We start from the raw sequence: 14,329 nt of genomic DNA on the forward strand, positions 1-14,329 counted from the left end.
CTCGTTGCAAGTCGTGATGGACCCTGCTGGAAGTAACAAAAGCCAAGATCGGGCTTTGTCTCACAAAAAGAATGGAAAGAGCCGCAAACGGATTGCGTCTTCAGAAACGTCTCGTATTTTGAAAGCCGAGCACACTTCGAGAAATGAAGCAATGTGTCGACCCGGATCTTCATGATCCTTCCCATCAAACTGCACAGAATTTTGTAACATGTTAATAATACTGGATTTTATTTCAAAACTCGGTGCTGCTATCGTAGGTCGGGCGATGCTGGGTAGCAAGCCCTCTCCTCCTGGACGGCCGGTCTCATTCAAAGGCTGGTCGTCTTCTGCCATAATGCTTCCTGTGTCGTCCTCTGAACTCTCGCTATCAGAAAGTACCACTGGTTCGTCGATTGCGGCCGCAATCCTTTGTGCCACGACAAGTGATCTTTCGCGAAGCCGCCTGCTTCTTCTTAGGTTATTTTCTGGTTCGTTGGCTAGCTCAGCAATAGCGGGTACAGGGTTTGTGGACATTAACCTGCAAATAAAAAGGAAGGCATTATACAGAAAAAAGAACATAATAATAATATAAGAAATAAGTATACATAATAATATTATTACATAATATACATATATATACAAGATATTAAGCAAATCTATTTAAATATTTACTGAATTATTTACTTATTTACACCCGATAACTGTTTTTGTTTGTTTACCATAATTTCTGATAAAAATTATCAGAAATCTGAGGAAACTTCATTTTTTTGTCAGAAATTCTGATGAGATTTGATAAAAATCTGATGAAATCTGATGAAATTTGATTATCTCATTGAAAATCTGAAATTTTTATATTTTACCAGAAATTCTGAGAACTTCATCATAAATCTGATAAATTTATCAGAAATCTGATGATTTTATCAGAAAGTCTCTCTCTCTTTTTTTTGTATCAGAAAATTGAATAAGATCTGATAAAAATATGATGAAAATTTCTTTCTATCAGAATTTCTAATAAATCCATCTGAATTTACCAGAAAATCCGGTAAATTCATCAGAAGTGAAAATTTTTGTCCCAGAAAATCAAATGGGTTTATCAGAATCCATCAGAAAATCTGATAAATTAATCAGAATTTACCAGAAAATCTGATGATTTTATCAGAAAGTTTTATTTTCGTGGAGTAAATAAATAAACAATTGAGTACAAATAAATGAATGAAAAAAGCAGTTAACTAAATAAACAAATGAACAAGAATGAATAAATGAATAAATGTAACTGAAATAAATGAATTTAAATGAAATGAAATAAATAAATAAATGAATGAATTAAATAAATAAATAAATATATAAGCGGTTCGATTCCGAACACGGGCATAAATATAAATATAAACAGGAATGAAATAACTGAATTGAAATAAATAAAATACTGAAATAACTGTACTGGAATGAAATAAATAAATAAAAGAATGAAGTACAGAAATGAAATGACTGAATTAAAATAACTAAAATACTGAATTAGAAATACTGAAATGGAATAAATAAATGAAATAAATGAATGAAGTACAGAAATGAAATTACTGAAATTAAAATACTGAATTAAATGATTGCCAGTAAATGGTTTGATTCCGAACACATAACTGAATTAAAATAAATGAAATAAAAATGTTAGTTTAACAATAAATAAAAAGTTAGTATGTTAGTGAGTTAGTAAAGTTAGTTGGTTAGTGGTTAGTTGGTTAGTAAAATAGAAAAGAAAAGTTAGTCAAAAGTTAGTCCTAGTGGGCGTGCCAGGCTAGGTATTTACAAGTTAGTAAATTAAAGAAAACAAAAGTTAGTTAAACAGTTAAGTAAAAGAAAATAAATAAATACAAAAATTTACAGATATTAACAGTTGTTGGATGATTCTGCCTGGCCATTGGCTTGCGGGTGGACTGGTGTTGATGTTATCATCTTAATCCCCCAGCTGTTACAAAAGTTAGTAGTTCTACTCCCAATAAATTGAGATCCATTATCACAGACAATTTCAGAAGGAATACCAAATCTAGTAATAATATTTCTTTTGATAAAGGATATCACTTCTTTTTCTTTGACTTGAGCAAAGGCTTCAGCCTCTATCCACTTTGAGAAATAGTCAGTCATAGCAAGCATGAATACTTTTCCACCAGGTGCCTTGGGAAGTTTACCAACTATATCCATTCCCCGTCTCAGAAATGGCCAAGAAGAGGGTATAGTGACGTGGGCGGTTATATACATTTATTTACAGTATGTTCGCGCGCCCGACGAAATGCGTTTTATATTTATAAAAATGGTTTATACCTTAACATTAAAACACACACAACAAAGGACAAGTGTATCCCGTCATATATGCAGCAAAGTATTGGTAAGAGCCAGATATCGATCCATGGAACACGGGCGTTATAATGTACTAAATCTTTGTCATTAGATTACCAGATAAAAAGATAAGTGATTGGTTGTTTAACTAAGTTATCTAAATTACATCTAACATAAATATACTAATATCTTGTTTCACAAACAACCTAAGCATGTTATCTATCAGATATGTCACAAAAGCACTTAATCAATTTTCCAATTTCGAGACAGTTAGTCATCCGCTAGGAGTTTTCTAACATGATGCTTCTTCGGAAAGTTAACGCGATAAACACACGTTAACCACCTAAAATCATTCTTTAGCGAGCTATTGATATTCATTCATGTAAACCTTTAAAGATAGATTAGTCATCGCTAGGAGTTTTCTAACCTCACTTATCAAAGAAAGCAATACCGATGGTCACAATACAGCCACGAGGATAAGCATTTAAGTAGATCATATAACAACATATTTCACCTTTACAAGTCTTGAACACAAATCTACCATGTCAGCAATTTCAGACCAAAACTACTAAACAAGGATCATAAATCGCATGCAAGAACATGTAATCAACACCATATAATTCGTTAGAACCCTTACGTGTAAGAAAGTATTCCTAATCAAAATAAGATATATCTTAGATAAAACCAATACCCCTCTCGAGTTTCATGGTGTAAATAAGTTTACAAACAAGTGATTAATCAAGAAATAGTTACTATCCCACTAACCACAGATTCATTATCCAAAATAATCAAACATAATCAGAAACTCAACATCAATGAAACGTTCATTATATAATCATGAAGATTCAAACATGAAAAAGTACTTAAGTATCATACAAACAAGATTACAACATAAAGATTATTCAAGAAACAAGTTTATAACTACTATTACATATACTACATTAAACATAAACTAACATCAGCTCAATACTTGCAAAATGATCAGAATACATGTTCGAGAACAAGGAATCGAACCATAAACAAGCAAGGAATTGATGGGTTGGATCGGTTATGCTTCCACTCGATCGTTAAGCTTCAAATGGGTCTGATCATGACTGCTTCGGAACCCAGAAATCGCCCAGAAACATGGAGAAAAACCCAACATTTTGATCAGTAGCGAATGCTGCTATTTATAGGCAATTTTCAGTTCGGCACGGCCGTGCGGTCAGGTCTTGTCGGGTGACGTCAGTTTCAGCGATCCCGCGTCAGCCAAGTGGACTAGTGGACGAGTTGCCTGGGTCATCAGATCGGCACGGTAGTGCCGTTCATCAGAAATGTTGGTCAGAAGCCTTGATTTGGCATTGGCACGGTAGTGCCGCGGGTGGCACGGTAGTGCCGTTCATCAGAAATGTTGGTCAGAAGCCTTGATTTGGCATTGGCACGGTAGTGCCGCGGGTGGCACGGTAGTGCGACCCGAGAAACAGTCGGCACTCCTAGTCGCACTGGCAGTGCTTTCGAGATCGGAGAAACGGCACGGTAGTGCCGCCGGTGGCACGGTAGTGCCAAACGTGGCAGTCATTAGAATTTTGCCCGTTTCATCAGAAATGCATCAGAATTTGTCCGTTTTCATCAGAATTTTCCTTTATGCTCTGTTTAAGACCTGAAAATATAAAAGTACCGATTTTGGTACCTAACCGTCTTGTTTTCGGTCAAAAATGCTTAAAACGGAAGTGTTTTGGGGTATAAAAACATGTATAATTTAACGTATATCATATAGGATGCAAGAGCTCTGCTGGTTGATGAAGGATATTACTATATCTTTGACAAGGATCACATCTTTTAGCATAATCCACAGCGTCCTTCTTCATAGTAGGCCAATAATATCCTGTTCTCAGGAACTTTGAGAATAATGCCCTGCCCCTAGTGTGGTTTCCACAAGACATGCTTCTTTTAACCTTTCTGGGATGGGGTTGATCTCCATCCTTTCTTTATATTGAGCCACGTGTTCTTCAGGATCTGTTGAGCCATCATACAACTTCATAGTTGGTATTTGGAACCTTTTGGGTATCTCAGCATCACAAATAGGTGGTGCAAAATGAGATATTTTATGGCTCCCATCTGCAATCTCAGGAATGGGTTTAACCACTCCTGGAACGCTGGATATCATATCCTTAAGCTTCTGTAACTCCCTAGCCATAGCTTGATTGATACCTGTATCCTGCATAAGGCCATGGTTAGTGGTATATGAATTATTAAAAGTGTTACTGATGTGCATAAAATGCAACATATAAATTACATCAATTGTGGCATAAACCTAACCCTTTTTTAGTACTAATGTTGGAAAAAGTGTGCTTTTGTCTTCCTTTTGTATTTTCAGGATTAAATGAGCTCAAATGAACAAAAGAAGCAAAAAGACAGCTAACTCTAACATAAATACAAGAAAAGGAACAAAAGTGGCATGCCCGACCTTCCGACAGCATTTTCCCAAGCAAAACAAACAAAGACAGAAGGCTGAACACGCCTCGTGCTCAGTGAGCACGGGGGCGTGCCCAAGTGTCAGCAGAAAAGACAAAGTAATAGAAGCTTATATTGCCCACCACGGAGTCGTGCCCAGCGGACACGGGGGCGTGGTCAACTTCGTGCAGACGCATTTAATGAAATTGCGAATTGCAATTAATGAAGAGAGAGACGCGGATGGACACGGGGCCGTGCCCAGCGGACACGGGGCCGTGCCCGAGCTTCTGTTCAGCCTATAAATAGGAGTGTTTGGAGCTCTTGCAACTCATCCCTTGACACACCACCTCTCTCACACTTCACCCACCACCCACCACCATCACAACACCATCATCCACCACCATCATCCATTGTCTATCATAGAGTGTGTGAGTCGTCTCGGGATCCAAGATTGATCGTAAGAGTTCTTGACAATCAAAGGCCATGTTTGCCTAAGTCTCTTACATCACTTGGTGAAGACAAGTGTTTAGTGTAATACTTTTTATTTTTAATCTTTTGCACTTTTTAATTGGTTTTGTATTAATGACTTTAGTTACTAGTTTCTTATGTTGAAGGTGATTCTTCCTTATCGTTTGTCCATGGTGTCTTGGCATTATTTTACTGTCTATATAAAATAAAAGATTTTCACCATTCATATCTCCACGGTCTATATGGAGGTATGTTGGCTACCTGGTCGGGGGTTAAGGGAATGGTTTGGTAAGAGTCTTGCCATTGTTCAGTGTATAGATCCTGCAAAGGACCTGTGTCAAATTTAGTAGGACCTCCTTCAATACCCAAAGGTATTGGATGGCGGGGGTTCAAACTCTTTGACCCCTTCATAAGTTAAACTACTATTAAAACTTTAACCCGGCTACTTAGGACTGTATCCCTGCTGACTCAGACTACTTAGCCGAGGGTAACGTCGCCTTCAAAAGAGGGGCCTACCACTTTATGCATTAATAACTTAATTAATTATCTTTCAATAATCCGACCCTTTAGGATTGTATCCTTGCTGACTCAAACTACTGGGTTGAGGGTAACTTCGCCTTCAAAAGAGGGGCCTACTACAATAACTAAGATAATCTCCTAAACAAGTGCAAAAGTGCAAAAATAATCAAAGGTTACACTACACACGAGTCGGATCCAAGTGATTCATCTTGTCTATCTGTTTTATTTTTATTTTATTTTTCAGCATTTTAGTTAGTTTTATTTTCTTAGTTTAAAAACATTTTTCTAACATTTTGATTGATTAGACGTTGAGGATAAGCCGGTACTAAAAGCTCTTGTGTCCTTGGACGACCTCGGTATCTTACCAACACTATACTACGTCCACGATGGGTGCATTGCCCATATGTGTGTTTAGTGTTAGTAAATATCGTGTTTTATAAATTTAAAACTTGGCTAAAAAGTGTAAAAAGGGCTTAAAATATATACCTAAAACATATACACACTAACACGCATCAAGTTTTTGGCGCCGCTGCCGGGGACACAAGGATTTTAAGAAAGTTAGGAATCAACGGCCTAATCGTTTTTTCTATTTTCTTTTTATTTATTTTTTTTAGGATTTTCTTAATTTTTCAGCTTCTGCAGAACTCAGCACGGGCCGTGCCCGCTGAACACACCCCGTACCCAATCATTGGAACTGGCAATCTTGTTTTAAGTCAGACAGTAAGCTGAACACGGGGCCGTGCCCACTCAACACGCCCCCGTGTCCAAAATTCAGTTACTGAAAACAGAACCGTAAGATCCCGACGGTTGGTAATTTCTGACACAAAAATGAGTGATAATGATTTTTTTTTACTTTCGGCACTCTTATGGTACGTGGTGTCAATTATGTGGAGGCGGTCATAAAGAATTAGAATGCTATTTTCTAAATTATAAGCCCCACTATATAGACCCGTCGTTTGCCTGTAGCCTTAAGAGGGGCGAAAGTAAAAATAATCCTTATCTCTCCCTCGAATGTGCCCAACCGGATATTTTAGGAGAAATGCTTCTTGATGAACTATTTCAACTAGAAGATCTGGTTCTTAATTGGTTAAAAGAACTTAAGATAAATTTCCTTAATTCATCTCAAGACGATGACCAAGAAGAAGTGTTGGGGTCGCATTCAAACAACCTCGTTGCTCCCAACAATACCTTCAACTCTAGCGAAGACTTGGACGATAGTCGTCCTTGTGCCGATTGTGCCGTGAAGGACTCCCCATCGACTTCGTTCGATGCATACATAGACCTGAGCGATTCGGCATACACCTTCTTTAACGAGAGCCCGGAAAAGGGTTGGACTTGTCCACCTACATTTAGCATAGGAATCACCCTCACCGACAACCTCTTGCGTTCTCGTCTTAATCTAGATCAATTAAGGTATCTTAGGCACTTTGGGGTTGTTCCATCCAGTAAGGAACCACCCGATTAGGATAAGTTCCTTAAAATATGCAAACTCCATAAGACAGCTTCCAGACACGGGGCCGTGCCCAGGTCAACACGCCCCCGTGTCCACCAAAAGATTCTCTTCTGATTTTATCAGAATACGGACAAAAATGTGTCAGGATTCTGTCTGCACACGGGGCCGTGTACAGCCGACACGGGGCCGTGTCTAGCGTGCTGTCGTTTTCTATAAATGCAGCATGATTCCTGCTCATTTGGACCACTTCAAAAGACAGAGATTCCTGAGATCTTCACTCATACTATCCTAGGTATGTTCTAAAAGAAGGTTCTCAAGAACCATCTAGTCTTTTCCACTTTTATCCATTGCCTTCTTCCTCGATTTTCTATCACCACCTCCATTAAAGTTTGGAAGCTTCATGATTCCAACCTTTGTTGTGGTGTTTGTAAGGGTATTCTTCAAGGGGTCTTGTTTAAAATAAGTTATGCAACTTTGTTTTGAATTATTTATGCTTAAAATTAACCTATGAACCAAGAAAATAATTTAAAACTCCAAGATTCCTTGCTTTGAAAATCTGCAGACGCCTGGACACGGGGCCGTGTTCATTGAACACGGGGCCGTGTCCGAGGGACTGTTTCGTAAAAATTGAGTTCTTTTCGGTCTGTTTTCCCAGAATGGTGAGTAGAACAAGCGGAACGTCTTCATCAAGAAACAACCGACATGGGAGGAGGTCATCAACGGCGGAAGACTCTCTTGTAAACTATGTTTACGCCTTAAGAGAAGCTATTGATGAAATGACGGGGGTGGAAGAAGCATTGGTCGGCCGCATCAACCATCTTACGGTGGGACTAGAAGGGTGTCTCCGGGAGGTCAACCTCTTGCACCAGAGGTTGAACATTCTCGCATCTCCTCCTTTGGTGCCTATAATAAACCAAAGGGCATGGAACGTGGTACCTGAAGTCATCATACCAGCCGAGTGGTACGCCATGCACCTAGGGCCTCCTCGAGACATATTGCAAGGAGTCCCGGTTGGTGTTTCCCCTCCTCCGCAAGATGTTGAGGAAAACGAAACCGCCTTCTTCCTCCCAAGAGAGATAGAAGAATGGCTTTAACAACATCTAGGAAGATAACCCTCGGCCAAGAGTCCTACTACAATACCGAGAATCTATTCTCGGGATTTTGGTTCTTAATGAGAAAATAGGACTCTTTATGATAATTTTATATATTACTCGACCTATCTAATTTAGGACCTTTGACTTTTTATTTCTTCTTTGTTTTTAATTTCCTAGGACTATGTATCTCTCTATGATTTAAATGAAATGATGGTTTTAAGGTTTGGATGATGTTGTAATAAATAAAACACACTCGGGATGGTGAATGATAACAAGGGAAATGAGAAACATCACCCCATGCACAAAAACAGGGCCATCCGACAAAAATTTCTTCATTACAGCAAGTTCAGCACGGGCCGTGTCCGCCCAACACGGCCCCGTGCTGCACAGTCTGCAGAAATCGCCCAGTTCAGGTAACTGGACACGGGTCGTGTTCACTGAACACGCCCCCGTGTCCAGGCTTCTGTTTCTCTTTATTAATTTTTGTCACTGGCACCTGAACACGGGGCCGTGTCCAGGATGCCAGTAACATAAAATTTTGCTTTTGACACCCTTTTACACATTCAATCAACCTAAAAACTTATTTTTGGGACACATTGAGGACAAAGTGTAATTTAAGTGTGGGGGGATGATAAAACTTTGAATCTTACAAGTCCTAATTAACAAGCCTTACACAAAACTCTATTGGAACCGCTAATCACCCCAATTTTTTTTTTCAAAAATTTTCAAAATTTTTTACTTGTCCAAGTTTAAGTTGGGAATTCAAGTTCTAACAAGGTTATATTTTTACAAGTTTACAACCGATAGCGTCGTGATAAAAAGACCAACATAAGAAAATTATGAAACGGCATGACAAGCTTAGTTAAAATTTGATTATATATACTTGATCACATAAAACCCCATTCCCACAAAAGTGAGTTTTGAGCCTTTATTGAGCATACAAATACATATCTTTACACTAAATGCTCATTTTTCGTTTCTTGTGTGAATAGCCGCTTGGTTCGTACGACTCTAGAACTTGCCACGACAATGCATTCCCGGTCCTTAACAACTTAAACCCGAGTAAGTAAATGATGGAGGCATTAGGACTAACCCTTTTTTTTTCTTTCTATACCATTATTTTTCATTTTTTTACCACCTACCCAAAATCCCCTAGTTAACCCCTTTGAGCCTAAACCTTTTCATTTCTTAACCCAAAACAATCACCCTTTTTACCCACCTAAACCTTTTTATTTTAACCCTTTCTTTTAGTAACAAAGCTCGGTTTTTCTTATGACTTTTCAAAAAAAAAAAAAAAGAAGTTGATGAAACCAAATAAACAAACAAGTTCATCAAAATTAACCTTGTTTGAAAGAAATGGTTCATCAAAATAAAAAAAAAAAAATTGTGAAAAAATAAAAAGTCTTTAAAAAACCGATGCTTTTTACGCTTTTCGCCCTTTTACTAACCACTAACCCAACCATCCACCTTTAGCCCAAGCCTAACCCTTCACCCAAAAAAGTCCTCTTGATATTTACAAAGGTATGTAGTTAAAAAGGAGGAGGATTGATTGCTTGGCAAGCCTATGGTAGGAGTAAGTTCCATGCCGCTCTCGAGTGATTCACTAAAAATACACCTTCGGCCGAGTGTTGAGTGATCCCCCGTGAGGTATGTGAACTTGTATATAAATGGAATTTTAAAAAGGCATGTTATGCCCTAATAAGTAATTTATCTTATGAAACGTTTTTAATAAATCATGACGAATAGGTTTGTAAATAAACAAAAATAAAACTTAATAAAGAATCTTGGAAATCCCGACACTCTATGACAAGTCCAAAAACCTTCTCTTCTACTCATTCCATTTGGGAGTGAAAAAGCCACAGTATAAAGAGTATTGCTTGAGGACAAGCAAAGATTCAAGTATGGAGGTATTTGATGTGCACAGAATGCAACATATAAATTACATCAACTGTGGCATAAAACTAACCCTTTTTAGTACTAATGTTGGAAAAAGTGTGCTTTTGTCTTCCTTTTGTATTTTCAGGATTAAATGAGCTCAAATGAACAAAAGAAGCAAAAAGACAGCTAAATCTAACATAAATACAAGAAAAGGAACAAAAGTGGCATGCCCGACCTCCCGACAACATCTTCCCAAGCAAAACAAAGAAGACAGAAGGCTGAACACGCCCCGTGCTCAGTGAGCACGGGGGCATGCCCAAGTGTCAGCAGAAAAGACAAAGTAATAGAAGCTTCTATTGCCCACCACGGGGCCGTGCCCAGCGGACACGGGGCCGTGGTCAACTTCCTGCAGACATATTTAATGAAATTGCGAATTGCAATTAATGAAGAGAGAGACGCGGATGGACACGGGGCCGTGCCCAGCGGACACGGGGTCGTGCCCGAGCTTCTGTTCAGCCTATAAATAGGAGTGTTTGGAGCTCTTGCAACTCATCCCTTGGCACACCACCTCTCTCACACTTCAGCCACCACCATCACAACACCATCATTCACCACCATCATCCATTGTCCATCATAGAGTGTGTGAGTCATCTCGGGATCCAAGATTGATCGTAAGAGTTCTTGACAATCAAAGGCCATGTTTGCCTAAGTCTCTTACATCACTTGGTGAAGACAAGTGTTTAGTGTAATACTTTTTATTTTTAATCTTTTGCACTTTTTAATTGGTTTTGTATTAATGACTTTAATTACTAGTTTCTTATGTTGAAAGTGATTCTTCCTTATCATTTGCCCGTGGTGTCTTGGCATTATTTTACTGTCTATATAAAATAAAAGATTTTCACCATTCATATCTCCACGGTCTATATGGAGGTATGTTGGCTACCTGGTCGGGGGTTAAGGGAACGGTTTGGTAAGAGTCTTGCCATTGTTCAGTGTATAGATCCTGCAAAGGACCTGGGTCAAATTTAGTAGAACCTCCTTCAATACCCAAAGGTATTGGATGGCGGGGGTCCAAACTCTTTGACCCCCTCATAAGTTAAACTACTATTAAAACTTTAACCCGGCTACTTAGGACTGTATCCCTGCTGACTCAGACTACTTAGCCGAGGGTAACGTCGTCTTCAAAAGAGGGGCCTACCACTTTATGCATTAATAACTTAATTAATTATCTTTCAATAATCCGACCCTTTAGGATTGTATCCTTGCTGACTCAAACTACTGGGTTGTGGGTAACGTCGCCTTCAAAAGAGAGGCCTACTACAATAACTAAGATAATCTCTTAAACAAGTGCTAAAGTGCAAAAATAATCAAAGGTTACACTACACACGAGTCAGATCCAAGTGATTCATCTTGTCTATCTGTTTTATTTTTATTTTATTTTTCAGCATTTTAGTTAGTTTTATTTTCTTAGTTTAAAAACCTTTTTCTAACATTTTGATTGATTAGATGTTGAGGATAAACTGGTACTAAAGGCTCTTGTGTCCTTGGACGACCTCGGTATCTTACCAACACTATACTACGTCCACGATGGGTGCACTTGCCCATATGTGTGTTTAGTGTTAGTAAATATCGTGTTTTATAAATTTAAAACTTGGCTAAAAAGTGTAAAAGGGGCTTAAAATATATACCTAAAACATATATACTCTAACACGCATCAGTTACCTACCGGTGGATTCAAGTTCGGAATCCCAGATGTGAATCCATATTGTCGGGATTCTGTTATAACTGAAGGGCCAGAAGAAGCAATGGTCTGCATTGGGATAAAATCCACTTGATGGACATCTGAAATTCCAAGATGCAAGCTTCTTAAGGATCCTTGATTCTGAGAGACATTGGATCCTTGATGTGCTGTGAGCGGGGGTCTTGGAGGATAATCCATGGATCCGAAAACTTGAGAGGATCCTTGAGGCTGAAAGAAGGATCCTTGAACATGAGAGGATCCTTGAACCTGAGAGGATCCTTGAACTGGCTGCGTCCCCATGTATCCTCCTGAGCTGGCGAAGGATCCTTGAAGCTGAGAGAAGGATCCTGCTGGTTGAAAATAGGATCCTAGGGCCTGGGTCATTGCTGAGGATCCGTAATGCGTTCCTCTTATTCCACCCAAGTATTGGACATCCGGAGCTGCAGAATGCTGGGAGGTTATGACTGTAGTGTCGAAATTCAGAGACCTGGGCATCAATGGGGAATGATCCCCCGCTGATCTTTTATGTTTCTTGATATCTCCAATTTCTTTGAGAATTTTTTCGTTGGTATTATCCTGCTGCTGTATGTGATCCTTCATCTGCAAAATCAAAGTAAAAAGGTCACTAGTAGTAGGATTATAAGAAACAGAAGAAGTTGGAGGTTTTGAGAAAATAGGGCTCGGTCTCTTTGCAGGATTTTCAGCATTCTTCTGGGATCCAGAAGGTGGTGGAGGCAAAGGTGGAACGCCCTGAGATGAATTGATTGCCGGCGTTGCACTTGAAGTGGTTTTTCCTTGAGAAGCCATGTGGTTGAAGGTGATGAACCGAAATGACCGAAATGAACAAAATTTCTCAGAAATGAAGCACCAATTGCCCCACGGTGGGCGCCAAACTGTTTTGGTAAAAAATCAAGCAAAGATAATGCAACCAAATCTTTTGTTGTGAGGTGTGATGCTTGAATCAATGAACAATGTTAAGGATAACAATCAAATGTAATGAACAAATGACACAAGGATTTATACGAGGAAAAAGCCCTTGATCAAGAGTTGATTTCCGGCATAAAAAACCTCGGGTGATGGAAACTACCGATCACCAATTAAGATTAAACAAAAGAAGTTTACAATTCGGGATGATAACAAGCTTGTTACAAGGATCACTAGTGTGTAATGTGCAAAAAGGTGTATGAAATCGCCAAGTAATGTTCGAGAGCCGACTGAGAGCTGTTTACGAGTGTGTGTGTATGCCAAAAATAGCTAAGTGTTCTACTCAAGCTTGTTATCCCCATTTTAAATTAGAAATAAGTATATTAACAAACTGTCCGACAATTATGCAAGCTCCCCACTGTTAGGGGAGGATTTCTCAATGACCTGTGATTCTTAATTACTGTTGGGTTTTGTGATCCTTACTTCTATTTCAGTTAGTGATCCTCAGAAGTGCTTCAGGATCAGGATCATGGATCATCTTAAGGATCCTTATACTAACGATTGTCTACTTTGAATATGGTATTATTTTGCAGGAGTACCGGCTTGGACCTGGTCTTGGCGACATTCCTGGAGCATCTTCCATGTTTATTCCGCACGTGCTTAGCAAAAAGTGGACATTATGGAGTCGTGGGGGACTTGCATCATTTTCGGAATGTTAGTTAGTGTAGATATTTTCCATTTTTAAAGGGGTAGCGAGCTAATTAGAAAACACTTGACTATTTTTTGGCTACACACACACTCGTACAACTGCTCTCACCAGCTCTCTGCAATTCACTTGGCGATTACACACGTTTTTACACAATACACTATAGTGATCCTTGTACTTAGCTCGCTATCATCCAAAGTTGTAATACATTCATTGTTTAATTTGAGTTGGTGATTGGTAGTTTCCATCACCCGAGGTTTTTTATGCCGGAGATCATTCATTGATCAAGGGCTTTTTCCTCGTATAAATCTTTGTGTCACTTATTCATTTCATTTCTGAGTGATCCTTATTGTTGTTCATCAATTCAAGCATCATACCTCACAACAGAAAGTTTGGTTACATTGTCTTAGCTTGATTTTTGACCAAAACACCCACGATCTCCATAACGTCCATAAGAGCTTAGCACGTTTTGGAATATTGAGTGAATATGCTCCAGGAACTTCGGTGAGACTTGGTCCATGCTTTAGCTCCTGCAAAACAACTTTATATTCGAAATGGACAATCGTTAGTGTAAGGATAACAATAATGATCCTGGATCCTGATCCTGCAATACTCCCTGAGGATCACTAATTCAAACAGAATTGAGGATCCCTGACCCCGGCAGCACTTGAGGATCCATGATCCTTAGGATTATAAAATCCTCCCCTAACATAACTCATTTAAGTTAAATCTACTATATTATAGATCTTTCATTGATACTCTACTATATTATAGATCTTTCATTGCTAAACTTATTACGGTTGTAT

This window comes from Helianthus annuus, chromosome 17 (assembly GCF_002127325.2).
Source record: "Helianthus annuus cultivar XRQ/B chromosome 17, HanXRQr2.0-SUNRISE, whole genome shotgun sequence".
Classification (NCBI taxonomy): domain Eukaryota; kingdom Viridiplantae; phylum Streptophyta; class Magnoliopsida; order Asterales; family Asteraceae; genus Helianthus; species Helianthus annuus.